This window comes from Strix uralensis, chromosome Z, assembly GCF_047716275.1.
Source record: "Strix uralensis isolate ZFMK-TIS-50842 chromosome Z, bStrUra1, whole genome shotgun sequence".
NCBI lineage: Eukaryota > Metazoa > Chordata > Aves > Strigiformes > Strigidae > Strix > Strix uralensis.
The window spans coordinates 1,299,072-1,315,436 of record NC_134012.1 but is presented as its reverse complement, the minus strand read 5'-3'; the positions used below and the strand labels follow the sequence as shown (position 1 = coordinate 1,315,436).

General features: G+C 40.6%; 1 protein-coding gene across 7 annotated transcripts in view; it reads right to left on the bottom strand.

The window, feature by feature from the left end:
* MCTP1 (multiple C2 and transmembrane domain containing 1) overlaps positions 1-16,365 on the bottom strand; it is a 277,441-nt gene that overhangs the window by 189,757 nt on the left and 71,319 nt on the right. The gene's annotated exons all lie outside the window — the stretch shown is intronic.

Below are 16,365 nucleotides of genomic sequence, written 5' to 3'. Positions count from 1 at the left end.
CTAAATATTGGTATGAAACAAATATTAAAGCTCAGCTGGCAAATGCTGAATTATAGATCATGCCTACACTAACTTTTTTTCAAATAATACCTTGAGCAGAGAAATACTAAATTTAATACGTTTGTTTTAATAAATGCATACATAAGTATTCCATGAAAATGAAAGAGAACTCATACTTTCTATCCTAGGATACTTTCTATCCTAGTATATTAATTCTGAAGATATTTTAAGTATTGAGTTGAGTATTGAGCTGATTTAAGTATTGAGTATTCAGATACCACCTGATATTAATCATAAAATTTCAGAAGAATTCCTTCTTGGCCATTATAGAACTATCGGAGGCTGAAAAAGAAGGAATTGAGATAAGAAGGAAGCAATATAGATGTAGATTTTATCCAACTGAATTTCAATATGCATTCAGTTATAAATGAAGAAGTACAAGTATCCCACAACTGGACACGTATTGTTGTTTGGCATTAGAGCCTGTCCAGTCTTATGTACCTTTATGACAATTTATTTCTTTATTCTTACATAAGCAAGAAGAAAATCTTGCTTTAATTTAGCTTGAATCCTGAATACAGAAAGAGAAACAGCTCTCCATAAAATCTCTACCTGTGCTGTGCATTCTGAGGTCAGTATCAGACTGCTTCTGATCTATGGGTTTTCAGTTTTCTGGGGTTTGGTTTCCACTGGCAGTGAGAAACAAGCACCATTTGGAAAGGTGGGTTCTCTCCTCCCAGACCTCTCCATTCCACAAGGATGTTCCCGGATGCTTGGGACCCCCTCTCAGAGTGTTGCAGTTCACCCAGGAATATGTAAGTCTAGATTTAAATCCAGTGGTGTGATTCTGAAATACTACTTTTAAACTTTATGGGTAATCAGAAAGCAGACAGCAGGCTGCAGCCAAGTGGGCAAACCACTTTTCTCAGTAAGTCGTATTTGAAACACTGAAATAGCTGATTTACTATATGTCATTAATGGCTGTAATGAAACACCATTAAGAATTCCAGATTCTTCCCTCAACAGCACGCTGCTACAAAGCTGAAGTTTGGTGGAATTACTTATATCACATAGCAGCCAGCTTGCACACTGGACTTGGTCAGAATGTTCCACCTCTTTCTTAATTTGAACTTAGTTTTTCACTTCAAAATGGTGGAGTTAAATATGCTTTTGGCATTCACTTCAGGAAAAAAAAAAGATCACCCCTAAAGAAAAAAAAAAGTACATATCAGAATCACTCACCTAAGACCATGACTACAGGTTCTGATAGACCTGGGTGAGATGTGATACACTGAAATAACAGAAATCATAGGAAATGGGTGCAGAAGAAACCTCAAGCAGTCATCACCCCCACGGCACGAAGAAAGATCAGGTATGTGACATACACATGACACACATGTGATCACACATACGACGCTACCCAAATCTCCATGCCAACAACTTGCACACTGGCAAACCTCTCCTCACTACCAGCACCCAGAAGTAACTTAGGAGAACAGGTTAATAAGGAGTAAAACATCTCCTTTCTCTACTACAAGATACACTTTCCCTAAACCAGCAAGGTTTTTTTTTTAAAAAAAATGTTAAGGAGTGATGATTTTGTTATTCAAATAAGAATCTGTGTAGAATTTGTGGCTTCAGATACAAGCACCTGCCCTTGCTCATATCATTTAATCCCTCTATGCCTCATTTTCGACCACTGGAAGAAGCGTAATAATTCTCCCTTACTTCGCAGAGGAACAGCAAAGAACTCAAGATATTGCTGTGAGAGGGTCCACGAAAGGAATAGTAACATTTGTTATCTCCCTGACTGCAGCTCTGGAGAACAATGAATTCATTTTTAAGTAGCACATATGTTGCTGTTCTCATTTAACAGCAATTTCCAAAGAACCTCACGTGTTTTCCACAGAGGAAAAGCAATGGAGGACAAAACACTACAGAAAGAAGAAATTGTAAGGCGTACGTTTTTTAAAGCAATGTCATCTATCACTGCTGCCTGCCTTCAAAGCAGTAAACCTCATCTGCTCCAAACTAATAAATACTAAAAGACAGGTTCTTATATATGGTCAAAATCCATCTGGGAAAAGCTCTTTGCAGAAGTGGCTTGAAAGATGGTAAAACAGCCATCGCTTTTCATGATGGTAAAAGCAAGCACTTTTCTACTTGAGACCACAACGACATGCTGAAACGGGGATGCTGCTGATGGGGACCCACCCCAGCGAGCCCCTTCGACTTGTGGATAAAACAGGGAGATGGAGATCAGTCAGGCACACTCAGGAAGGCATCCCCTTCTCGACCGATGCCTCCTGAACTCTCCATCATCCGGCCAGTCCCAGCAGCCACCTGCCCGGGTCCTGACGCCGAGGATTTCCCCCAGAGTCACAGAGGCCTCTCTTCCATCCCAGTGAAGGGGGAAACGAAACGAGCACGGGCTGAAATGCCATCCAGAGTGCTCAAACGGACGCTTGGGTGAAGAGCTGGGATACTGAGCACCTCACACTACAGCATACACACAACAGTGTGCATCTCCCACAACACTGGGAGAAAGTATTTTTTTGGTCGTCTTTTTTTCAGTTTCAGAATGTGCCTCCCTCCTTAGTTTCTAAAGGCACGTGATGATGTATTGTTCCACTAACAAATGCTCTGCAAATTCCATTTTTGAAACCCTGTTACAATGGATGGGAAAATCAGTTATTTGGAAGGCAAAAGAGCTCTCACAGCTCTCTGCTATGAGAAACTGAACAGCAGACAGTAGACCTGCAACACTGAGTAAAGTTTGTTTAAAATGTGGATTTTCTGATGAAGCTCATATGCCAATAAACACACATAATAAAAACACTTTTTCCAGAATCCACGTGCACATTTCAGTTAGATGACTTAGCTTTTGAAACAATCATCTGAAAAGGTTCTTTAGTCATATTAAGAAAAAATAAACTGTGATTAACTACGCCCTAATCTAGTCATTTGAGTAACGCATTGTACATTGACCTGAAAGAGTGGAACAACTTATTTCAGCTGTTCCACTTAGACAACAGTTGTGTTATTTTTCTTCAGAAAACTTTACAGCTTCGTGAGCAGCATCCAGTTTCCCAGAGTTTGATGCACCGTTCAAAAGGAAAATACTACCTACAAGAGTTTGTAACGTTACTTCCTGATTTAGCATTCTAAATTAATTCGGAATTAATGAGATGGCTCTTGTTAGTATTGGTACGATAAGGGGAATATAATCATCAGTTCATGAAAAGAGAGTAATTCTAACACTGCAACGACATCTGATTAGAAGGATACAAGCATACTGCATTCAATATTAAACTGACAAGTACTGTATCTTTCAACTCAAGTATTTTGTTTAATGTGACAGTACTTTTTTCTTAATTTCACAGAATGCGGATACTTTCGCTGCTGGTGAATGCCCAATCTTGTAACCAGAGGTACATTTAGCAGCACTTGAGCTGCCCTGTGTTTCAGGCTGCATGGCCTCGGGCAGGGATAACGCCACCAGGCCATTGCTCCTTCCTTCATTTGCTCTGTGGGGCCTCAGTTTTATAACCAAGAGACAGAGCTGCAACCATAACCATTAGCGACAACAGTTAACTAAATAATGGTACCAAATGACGCAGCCAGAGTGAATAATTTACATGAGTTAAACTGCTAATGCCTATTTGCCTATACCTTGACTAATGCCTCTTGTTTTTCTCTGCCTAGTGACAGCATTCTTCATCTGAATTTCTTATTAATTACATCTGCCCACATGAATTATTTCTGCAGATGGAATCAAATACACTTTACTAAGATACTGAGTTTCCTACTGAAACGTGAAAAAAATACCAAAAAACAAGTAATGATTTTACTGAGTGTATTGGCCTTTACAGACCTCCGGCCTTCCCCCTACAGACCACTAAGGAGTTGCTGAAAAAGTTTAGAAAACTAAAACCAGCTACTTCTTGTACATGTGGAAGCCTTGGAAAGGATTGCTCTAGTTCTGCCCACTGCGAGCACACTCCTCCAAATAGCAGCCATGAGAGAGCATCTTCCAGGATGAGAAGATCAGGCTTCTCATGCCTAACTGTTCTACAGAAGGGTGATGAGGGTGAAGAGGCCCTTGATACAAATGAGGGCAAAAATTTCAGACAAAACGACCACGACTGTCCTTCCAAGAACGTCACAACAGACCCTGGTAGAGGGGATTTCTCTAGAGATAGTGAGCAGCAAGTCTGGAACAGATACAAACAATCACCTATGAATCTCCCAGGGAGGACACTGCCTACCTAATAGCCCACTAGAACGGAGTTACCAGGTATCCATCCCATCACTTACACTTTCACGCTACTAGCCAACAGAGAGTAAAAATGCTTCACACAATATGTTGTTCACAAAAGAACAGCCTGAGGCGGGGATATCGGAGAGGCTGTTAAATCAATATTTAAGAGAGGAAAACACAAATACACAATATTTAGACCAACGAGAGTTCTAGAAGGCCTGGAACAGCTGCTGCAAATGGGCACTGATGCCTGCACCCTGTCCTGTGCAGGGACCGCGGCTTCGCTGAACTTCTGCAGCAAGCCCGCTCACCTGCGAAGAGCCAGCAGCCTATGCAACAGCCAAGCTGACAGGAAATCTTTAAAAATCAAATAGATTATATGGTGATATGCTTGTATAGAGAAGAGTGGAAGAATAAAAATGAAAACCAACCAGAAATCCAGAGAGGGGGGTGACTTGTTTTTCCGCATTTTACATTACCAATCCAGTTTATATCCTCTGTGGTATATAAACACTGAGAGGTTTTGGGAATTCCACAGGAATACAGCAGCTCTGCTCACCTACTACCCCACAGGACCTAGTGGCACTCACTTGTGCTTTCCTCATCTGAAAAAAAAAAAGTGTATTTGCTTGCCAGATACACCAAAGCTGGTCAGTTCTTAATGAGATCACCAAAGCCAAGCTGGCTACGATGAGACTGGCTCGCTGGGTGAAGGGAGGGCAGCGGGCAGAGTTCATCTCCACATTAACAAGGCTTTTGGCACCATCTCCCATCATATCCTTGTTGGTGAGCTGACAAAGCACAGACAGCCTAAGCGGACCGAAATTTAGCTTCATTGCTCATGTGTAATGGAAAATAATGTCTATAGTATTTATACCAATTCCTGAAAATATTCCTTCAGGATTACATATATTGAAACCCATTCTAGAGCCTCATTACAAAACCAGCTTTGATTCATGTCTGTGAGACAACTGAATACAACTTCAGGGGATTTTGGTTACACTACTGCCTTGCTGTACCAATCTGCTCAGGTGTGCCTACACACAGTGCAGAAATCCCTGGCCAGCCATGAATAACCTGGTTCAAAAACCAGGAGCTCAGAGTTGGGCACGGATGAGCAGTTCCTTGCCAACACACATATAAATGGCCCTGGGACCTTAAACTGTTATTTTTCTACACTGCTCTTTGATGATCTGTGAAGCTCTACAGTAACATGTAAATGGTAGGAGCTAATTCTGGACCTCTCTTACATTTTTTTATATTCTCCCATAAGCACACTCTTAAGTCTCTATCACAGTCCCCATGCGAACCGGGTTAGTATCTCTTTTCACACCTTCACACAAATGCAATAAGGCAATTCTTATCAGCTAAAAGATCTGGCAGCATTTCTGGCAGAATACACATCCCATTTTTTTTTCCTGCCCTCTGGCTTAGAACACTTCTAACACAACATACTTGACATTTTTCTTGCAACTTTCTTCCAGTAGATCTCTTCTTGGATTTCTTTTGCCTACCCTAATATCTTTCAAATCATGAGAATTCTTGGGGGAAGAAATCTATTTTGATAGCAGCATGACAGGCAAAGCTACCACAGATCTTAACACTTATTTCACCAATTGTATGGAAATTAGAGTTTTCTTCCCCTAATTCAAGAGCTGTCTAACTTTTTGCAGGTGGATTTGACAGTCAGACCCATAGGTTTTGACTTGGTAGCACAAGTCACAGGGTTTTGCCCAAAAAGTCAGTTTGCCCTTAGTAAACTAAGTGGAAACCACAGCTAACACACACCACCACCACAAACGCAGGTTAAATCCTTACTCCTTCCATATTAAGAGGTACATACTTTAGCTGAAATTTCTTGTTCTGCTCCTGCACCTGTAAAACATATCTCTCAGCTCAGCTGAGTAAAAAACCACCCAGACATCACACAATAAAGAGCTGCTGAAGTGCTTGTGGAAAAGGAACTCCAGGTAAAGAACAAACTCTTATGCAAGCACTCACTTAGAATTTATTGATGTCATTATATTTCCCCAAATGAGAGATTACCTTCTTAGTAGAAATTCTAGGTCTATAAACACAATCTTGGATAGCATTGATTCTTCATTTAAAACTCGCGAGTTTGAAATGCATCAGCACTTTGTAACCCAACTGCAACTTCCAGTATCTGATTCATGAAGAATGGGCTCATGTGTGTGTAGAGAACCAGGGGATGCAAACACATTTAAAATATAAACGCACACACTTGCAATTCTGCTGATGATTTCTTCTTTCTAATAGCCAAAGGCTTTGTTTACTAAGTACCCATTAAAGATGACATGAAAAAGAATCTTCTACAAGTTCTTGCATTTTACCTAATTTGAAAAACCATTAAGGATTTTGAAATAAGCAGTCATTCATGTAAATGAGAGACTATCCACTTACAGTTACGTAAGGGAGCTACCATCTGACTAAATGACAACGGAATTTAAGAAAAAGCTCTATGAAGAACAGAACCACCTCGGTTTAGATCTGTAGCCCTGGTGCAACGTAACTGCTAAAGAGATGAACTTGGTATAAGCAGGCTCTTGAGATCTGAGACTGGGCTCACACCTCTTTATTTTAACCACTAAAAATGGACAGTGCCCTTCACGGCACTAAGGGCAGTTTCTGTGTCTGCACAGGTCTTTCTTTTCCACTGTTTAAAAACAGTTTTTTTAACAAATATTATGGCTGAGGGTACAGTTCAGATGTTAACTGAACATCTGTTATGACAGATATTTAGTTATAACAGAATCCCCAATTAAGAGAGAAGGAAGAGGGCCCAGGGAGTGCCATGACATGGGGCACTTCTGCTATAAAAAAACCATACAGGAACAGGAAAAAAAAAAAAAAAAGAGGTCTGTGCTGAACTAAAATGGCCTGAAGTCTTGCTAAAGCAACTAAAAGTAGGGGGTCTTGAGTAGCTTTTTAGACTTGTGTAGGTCACCTTGTAGAATACACTACGTCTATCAATTACACTGCCTATAAACTTAGGAGAATTATCTTTCCAGAACTGACACCTCAGGCAGCACAAACATCTCATTCACCTAAGATGCCCCTACACATCCCCTGACTTTATAAACAGGGTTATACTTTGCCCTTTAGTATAAAGCAGTCTTCTTCAGTACATCAAAGACATGACCACCATCAAAGTGCTCCAGTTAACCTTCAGGACTTTCCTTTTAGAATAACCACAGTAAAGAGGATGAAAGCTGGGACAAGCCACTAAACAGAAAGGGACATAAAAACTGTTAGAAGTAATACAAAATTCATAAAGATATTTCCTCCAAATCAATCCAATACCAGATTTTAACTTTTGTATTAACGTGCAATTTTGTGTGTAATTTGTGTGCAATTTTGACAAGGAAGGCCATTATAAATAGCACTGTAGAGGTAAGGAAGGAGACAGCTGAGACTCTTCCTCTGGATGTGGTATTTTTTCATTGTGTCTCTTTTTTGAACAGAGAGCACAGATGCCCACTTTTAGAAGCAGTGCTGGTCTGTGACTTCCAAGGGCACCTCCCTGACATTCAGCTCTTCAGCTTAAGGAGGTGCAGGATGTTAAGTTTCTCATCAAGAAAACATTAATAATGAGATGTTAATACTAATAGATTAGTACCAGAGGCCTCGCTGCAGCCGTCTGTGTTACACAGGCAGCCTAAGTGTGCAACTCTGGACTGTGCTTGCTGGTGTCAGGCCAGACACTTCTGGAATTTGCTGTAAGTATTCTCAGAAACATTTGAACGTGTCACTGACTTCTGACATCCATGTGTACTGTTTAATTGTTGTTACAAAGCTCCGGTATCACTATGCTTAACCTTCTTTCCATTATCACGTTTCAGTGAATTTTTAGATAATTCCTCCTGGACAGTATGAAGTGCAAAAATATAAAAATAATCCAGCACAAAAATGTATTTTCTGTGCTGTCTTATTCTTGAAGAAGGGAACGGGCATTTTCTCATTTTAGTAGCTAGCATGCTTTTTATTTTCAAAGAGTTTCTCTATGACTGTCTGTATGGCTTTTTCTTCATTTCCATAATGATTTCTTCCAAACAATCAGAGAGCAGAATTTATCATGAGCTCTGGGGAAAGACTGGACACAAGAGGTTTCAATAATTGAACAGACTGAGCAAAGCTTTGATTTGCAACCATGGCCATTTCCCAGTGTGGAAACCTGAAGAGCATCTCCTTTTTCTACCCATATAAAAATGCATTTATGACACTTCCCCCGGCTTCTTCCCAAACCTTCCCAAATCTTTGTAAATACAAGTATTCACCATGGACTGTCGGTGACAGCATTACATCAAATAGTTGCTTCAGTGTTTTTCAAAGCACAGTCACTGCAGAGTACAGCATGTTTTATTCACTGGGACACTGCAGACTTCCCTGGAGGAGAACAGAGCGCGAACCCTCTTGATCTCCTCTAGTGAAGGAAGACACTTTGGGAAAGCATCATTTTAACAGGCTACATTTTAGGACTGAATTTTAATTTGTTCTTTGTAGGTAGGAAGGCATACAATTTGTACAAACACTTCATCTCATGAAGAAACTCAGAGATAGCTTTTTGCTTAAATAATTCCAAAGCTTATCACACTAGTAATCATTTACAAAAGTCTTTAGAAAATGGAAGTGCATGTATTTGCATCTTTTCTTCAACAGAACTTAGGTTTCATTTAGAAAGAAAACGTTTCTACCTCATGCCCAGTTTTCATCTGTCCTCATGCTCTAATTAGTCCACTAATTTAGCAAACAAGGCTTAGAAGATCTCAAAGGGCCAGCACAGGCAGTTTGTCTTGTGGTCACATGGCAAGCTTGTACTTACACTTGCAAATGCAAGATTTTGCTTAAGAAACAGACCAAATACAGCAGGATTCTCACTAAGATCAGCAATGAGTACTAGATCAAAATAAGGCCTCAGTTCTCTACAGCACGTAGGAATTTCCTTCAGCGTGCAGGTTGCACAGACTAAAGTGCACTGCAGGTTTACTGGCCTGGTTTATTTGCCACGTACCCTGGAGGGTGCCTGCTCCCAGCTGCTACCTGCTGCTGTCCTCCTGAAGCTCGATGGAAGCACAGACCTCCTCACTTGCCCTGAAAACTGCACTCTGCAACCCAAACCCCGCTCCTCCCCTACCGGCTTCACCCGGCACTGTCAGAACTCACCCGAGCCTTTGGCCTTCACCGAGTCGTTTGAAAAACACAGGAGGCCATGGCAAGGCCTGCCTTTCCCAACACCATCGCCCAAGAGAAGAGAGACCCCAGCCCACCCGCAGGGCCCGTGCAAGGGACTCCACTCCCACAGCTCTTGCCCACAGGTACTGCCCCAAGGACCAGCCAAGAGGACTGCAGGTCCCAGCCCCTGCAGACAAAGCTGCGCAGGGGGAGGAAAACAGTCGCCCACAGCCCTCCCCTTCCTCCCTGCTTGCATCTGTCTCCTCCAACTTACTTCAAATTTCCATCCTGGGAGAGGAGACTGGAAGATTACCTTCTGGAAGGCACGCCACTCTGTCAATGAGTAACAGGATCATGCTTTCTCCCTTGCACTATTCTTTCCCTCCCCGATTTCAAGCCTGATCTGTACAGAACGAGATGGATTCCATTTAACTTGGCACAACGGGAAAGAGTGAGAATTATGAATAACGCGGTGTGACCAAGGGTAGGTAATTCAAGAATGCGACTGAATTAGGTACTTCAGAATTGCATTTGGCATTGTCACAGAAATCAGTTGCCCCCACATGAAACCTGACACTTAAGAGATGTGAGAGAATAGCAATTTTTTTAACGAAGAAAATAGAACTAGAACTGTGTAAGAAACCATGAGGTGCTAGAAACGCTTCAGAGAAGTGCGACCTCTTCAGCCGAAGCCACTAACATACGCTGTATCTTTCATTAAAGAGAACTTGATAAAAATAGGAATATACTCCTCAAATGATGATTTTAACTAGGTTTTTCATAAATAAATCTTACAGTAAACACATACTGCAACTACCAGTATTTTGTACAACCCATGACAACTCACAGTAATAGTCAGTGATTAATGCTCCACTAATGTTAACTGGACCAAACCCAGAGCACCACTGCCATTTCTCTATTCCTTAAGGCATAAGAGACACATTTGCTTTCCTAGCATTTTTCTAGCATTTAAAAATCAAATTAATCTTCCCTGTCCTCTTTCTATTCACATAAAAATCCATTTCTGTAAAGAGTTAGTCCAAATATCTGAACACAAAACATAAACATACTTCAACTATTACACAAATGTGAAAATTACAATCACTATCAGCAGCCCAAGGTGATGGAGAAGTAACGCAAGGCAACCACAGGTAGGATGTTCACAGATCATACCCAAATCCTTGTTTTAACTACAGCTTATACTGGCCAGCCATACAAAAATCATCTGTTTCAGTGTGACCAGTAACTGCTGAGATATACAAGAAAAAGCACACTAATAGTCTTGAGCTTCTATTGATTGTATCTGGGTAAAACTGCAGTGACAGTACTTGTAAAGTATTCCATTTAAAAAAAACAAAGTTAAAGCATTAGCCACTTCTGCACATTCTTCTTGCAGTACAAATATTTTTGGAAAAAAAATCACGATGGTAGTGCAGGTATACAGCAGTAAATCACTACTGAAAAGCACAGTTTGAACACTCCCCGCTCAATGCACAAGCTGTCACATCTCTCAGCATTTTGTCACTTAAGCCTCACATCAGAAGGACACATTACCTAAGAAAAATACCTTACGAAAACTATCAAAACACCAAAATGAGTTGTCTACAATCTGTTTTATTGCTTTCAACTGCAAGCAAGGGATTCAAAACCAATATATGTACCTTGCAGACAATATAAGCAGGCAACAGCTGTCTAAACGCTTCCTAAGTACCACACAATCCTCGGCATCTCGATACAGCCATTAGCGAGAGTGAAAAGAACAATCGAGGAGGAGATATTTTGTCTATATTCCAAATAACGCTGAGTATTTTCTTGGATGGGAAAGCTGAGTTTATTCCAACGTTGTGGTGATAGGCAGGAAAGAGAAGACAGTGTCTTGATGGATTGGTGACGACGATGACAATAAGCGGTCTTAATGACTAGCTCCAACCTTTCATTAGGGCAAAATGAAGCGATTAAGAGTTTGAGCAAGGGATCCAAATAAACCTAAGAAGCTGACAGTCCAGCTCTTCTACACTTCACAGGACAGCTTGGCATAGACCTGCAGTAAAGCTGGAACCGAGAGAGCACTTCCTGTCTAGGAAAAACTCTTCTACAGCCCACAAGACACAAACTCTTTCTAAGAGAAGCCCAGCTTCATGTCTCGGGTCACATTCTGCAGAACAAAAACAGTTTTGAGCCCAACCCGTGTGCAAAAAAGGACTATCATCTACAGTGAATATATTCTATTACTGACTTTTAAGACATTTGAGAACATAGATAAAATCATCGAAAAAGCTGAAGAAAAAGGCAAACATGTGACCTTAACTCATATAATGTAGGAAGGGCAACCAGAAGAAGAAGAACCCTGCAGTAATCAAATCCGAGTAGCTCAGAGCTTGTCTATGAGGATCATAATGGCAAACAATCCCCCATGTCAGGGCACTAGTTTGTGACAGTACAGAAGCAAACAACACTTTTCAAACACCCCTCGGCATGGTCTTTTTGATACGTTTATGTGCAAGGTCAGACACGGCTCCATTAGGTAATGCTTTACTGGGAAACTTTCTGACATGTTTATGTAACCAAGTCAGTTTCCCAGTAAAGCATTACCTAATGGAGCCGTGTCTGACCTTACAGGAGGAGTTTTGCCACAAGTATGAATTACACAGCAATACAACAATGGATTATCCAGTTCTTACAATACAGAATAAAATAATAAGCTGCAAGCTACAAGTTACTAATATAGCAGTAGTCATGACAGCGACCTTGTCAATAAAATGGGAAATTTTCTGTTCTAGGGCTTCATGTGTCCACTGTGACAGAAGTCCTGCAGACAAGTCTGATCAGGAGCAGCCCCACAACAGCAAGGAGAAAAAAGAAAAAAAAAGACAAAAAAAAAAAGACACTTCTTTCCTCTCCCTGCCCATTGTTTTCTCAAGCCTCAGTGACTCTATGCCTTTAAGTTTTAATACTATTACACTTGGTAGTGCCATGATACTTTTTGTTGGTTGCTCCTTCCAGGAGCTGCCTCTCCTCCTGATTCAGGGCTAGCACTGTTGTCCCTCAAACAAGGTTGGTTACCCAGTGTGCAAGAGCCAATCTCACACCCAGAGCTGAGGTACCAGCTTTCTTCTATAGTTGCGCAAAGATGGGTGCTAGGGGGTAATTCCACAAAGCTGGCACGCTGCACAATGGAACTACACCCTATTTATCCTATTATGTGATTAGTAAAAACCTATCTAAGTTTACAGTCCTTGGTCTGTAATTACCATCCCACCTGCTATTGGTTAGTTAGATTTAAATTAGCCTCTCTCGCTGTGTAAATTAGCACACATGCTCCTTGCAGGTGTCGGGGGGCAAGTTTTTTCGGTCTTGAATTGAATTGGTGATCATGGTCTCTCCCTCCCACCTTTACTTCTCCCCCAGTTTCCACAGAATTTTGCTGTCTTCATGCTTCTGGGGCAATCATCCAGTTTTTGGTGCCTTCTGGGGCAGGATGCTCCCCTCTTATCAATCCTTTATGCCTCTTCAATGTTTAGGTCGTAGGCAAGGCCTGGGTCCTACCAGGATTACACAACAGAGCCATGAAGTATCAAGATTCAACGCTACAGCACTGCCAGGGGCCACAGCCACCACCTGAACTGCAGGGTAGGGTGAGGCACAATTAGCTGTTCTAAGGCCTGTTGTCTCCTCTCCAAGGTCAAGCTCACTCAGCTTTGGCTAACCACCCAGCTGGACTTCACCCCAGACACAGCAAGAAGGTTTCAGTGTTGTATACGTGCAGAACACACCTTAAGATGGCACCTGTGACCAGACAGCACACAGTGACCTCCACCCATTACTTCCTAACTGGTTAACTGCTGTAATCAAATGCAAATCATTGGCTTTACCCTGTATTTTCAGTAACCACACCATGAAAACCATGTACTGAGTCATACTTGCTGTCTCAGAAAGACGGGGGAAGCCTGATTACAATCTTGCTGGAGATGCTTTCTCCTTCTCCAAGGCAAGGGAAACAAGAAGGGAATGAGAAGAGCTGCCAAGTCTAAACTTTTCCCAAGGTCTCATCAGAAACAAAGCACTGATCAACTCTATCAAGTTTCCAAAAGGAGCAAACCACAAAAGGGCACTGTCAATCTCTTCACCACAGACTGAACATAATCTCTGGAAACCCGTAAACCCAAAACCACTGTGTTCTATTTCAAAGTTTTCACAGGATGCAAATAAGAAGGTTGGCACTGATCCTTTATGAAATGTCTGACAGGAAGTGACAGAAAATGAAGAATCAAGAACTAATAGACAGTTGGGTGATAGCCAAGACACAGTAGAGAGATCAAAAAAACCACCCAACAACCTGCTCCTCCAAGCGAGTGCGTTTCTTCTACCAAATGAAGAGATATAGATCAGAAAAAAGTCCATGTACTGCAAACATCTTTTAGTCATTTACCAACGACAACATATTCTCTTTCAGGATGTCCTCTATCTGAAGGAAATTAGTTGTTACACTGACAATCCATCATTCCTGACTTCCTCCTTGGTGAACAACTTTCAGAGTCACCAACATTTACCAAGGAAGGCTTTCAAAGTCACTTAGATGTTCTACCTAATGCCCAACTCCTCAGCCTCAGCTCTTTTGATTTTTAATTTGCTTGTTATACCTTCACTTTCTTTTACTAATTACTGCTCCACTTCTTTCAGGCTGTCATCCTGCGTTAAAGGGGGGGTGGGGGGAAGTAATCCATAACATCCATTATCACCCAGTTTGGCAGAAAAGTTCCTGTATTTTATGTATTTGCAAAATGCCTATGTAACTTGACAGAACCTTCAAAATAACAGTACAAATGCAGAATGGTTGTAAACTTTTGTACTAGGTTGGTTTTTTTTTAATCTGAACATCCAGAAATCAGCACTCTTTCATACTAGCAAACTGAAATTTTGCACTATCCATCAAAACTTTTAATACATGTTTCACAATGTTCATGAACTGCTATACTTTTCATTGAAGTGGTAAGACTTTTATATCCTAAGTGACTAAGCAGAGAGAGATTGTATATATAATACTCTTCAGAAGTACAGTTTAAGTGATGCATCTGTTCCCAGTGACAATCAACCAACAGGTTTGCATCACTCCCTGACCAAAATAGTCCTGAAAGGCGAATAAGCCTCCCAGAAGCAATCTGAGTTGTCTGTATTAAGGCCACTTAAAGTATGGGAGAGGCAGGGCAAGGTACTGCCAAAATCCAGAAAATTCACAGGAGCTTGTTATATGAAACAGCAGTCTTAGATTACAGTGGTAACAGGCAAGACATACACTGCCTTCCCAAATGCTACTCAACAAATTGCTTTTGTTGCCTCTTCTTTTGTCAGGAATATAATTAACTATCAATAACAGGAGAATTTGAAGTGAAACATTTTAGTTCCATCTCGTACCATGCTCACAGCACGCAGACTCACCTAAAAAAAAGGTAGGCTAGTGTCTGTTACTTAGTTTATCAGCCAAGGATTGGATTTGGAATTCATCTTCAAATATAAATATTGAGATAGTATCATGCACAGAAAAACAAAAGCACCAAGTATTTCTTCGGAGTAATTACACCATGCACTTTTATTTTGACAGTAATACTTTCTTAAGATTTCTCATTTCAAACAAATACATACTTATGTGTGTGCACACACTTACATATATTGTGACGTTTCCAACAAAGTTGACATATTTCTCTTGGTTTGCTATTATTATGTGCATTCCAAACAACACAAGCTTTGGGCCTAAAAGATTAGTACCTATCTCAATAACACCTGTGCATTCTTTCATTTGGATTAAAAATGGTAAAATTTCTAAGCAGAGAAAAAGAAAATTTGGAAAATTAATCCTTGTTCCTTAGATTTACAGTAACAGAAGCTTAACATGGATTCGACAGTTTGCCTCACAGATGGAGAGAGTACACACAGTAGACAACTTAAATAAAGCACACTGAATTACTCCACAACTCCATTTTGTATGGATGAAAGCAGCTAACACATGAACAGAGACTCATTTGCTTCATAAAACGCTGGGGTTACATGGATGCAGTCATCTTGGTATGCTGCAGATGCTTGCTATCCCCTTTAAGCAAACGCCCAGCTCTGCAAAGTTACACGCGAGCAGATGCCACAGCCTGTGTGTGGAGGAAAGGGCCTACTTGAATAAATCTCATAGGAAATGAGAGATTATAGCCTAGAAATAGTCTGCATGGATTCCGTTCTGCAGAGTGCTAAGAAACAGTAGTTATCTCAGCAATTAGAAGTGAATATCCCTCACCGCTATTATGCATTAGCGAAATCTTAATTTATTACACTGCACTGACTTCCTCTTAGGGAATAAAAGTCATTACCAAATCTATCACTGAGATGACTATTTTGGAGTGCTATGCAAGAGTCTCAGATGTCTGGCAAGAAAATATGTCATATAACACAACTATCTAAACTTTTATGATACTTTTCATACTTACGATAAAATGTGCCACAGAGTTTGGGAAACACTGTAAAAATTTTTGCTTTCACATTCCTAAAGCTTATTTCTATTCCCTCCTTTAAGAAGTCTAGTTCTTTTCTCCTATGTATTAGGAAATGCAGAATAATTTCTCTGAAAACAGACATCTCAAGTGAAAAAGAAAGAAATCAGATGTATCAGAGGAGGACTGCCTTCTACTAAGCCGCTAGATCTCATTCCTACAGTAAAAGTGTAGCTATTAAAAGCAAAGTGAATCACTGAAATGCTATTGCCATATAACTTTTAAATCACCAGAATGTTTTGTCAGTCAAACAACACTCAAATATATTTCAAAGTCTGGAGCATAAAAAAGGATGCACAATGGCTGTTAAACTTTGCAAGTTGTTATTCAGGGGTCTTTTCTTCATGTTGTTAAAATTAAGAATGAGAAAGCTGAATGCCA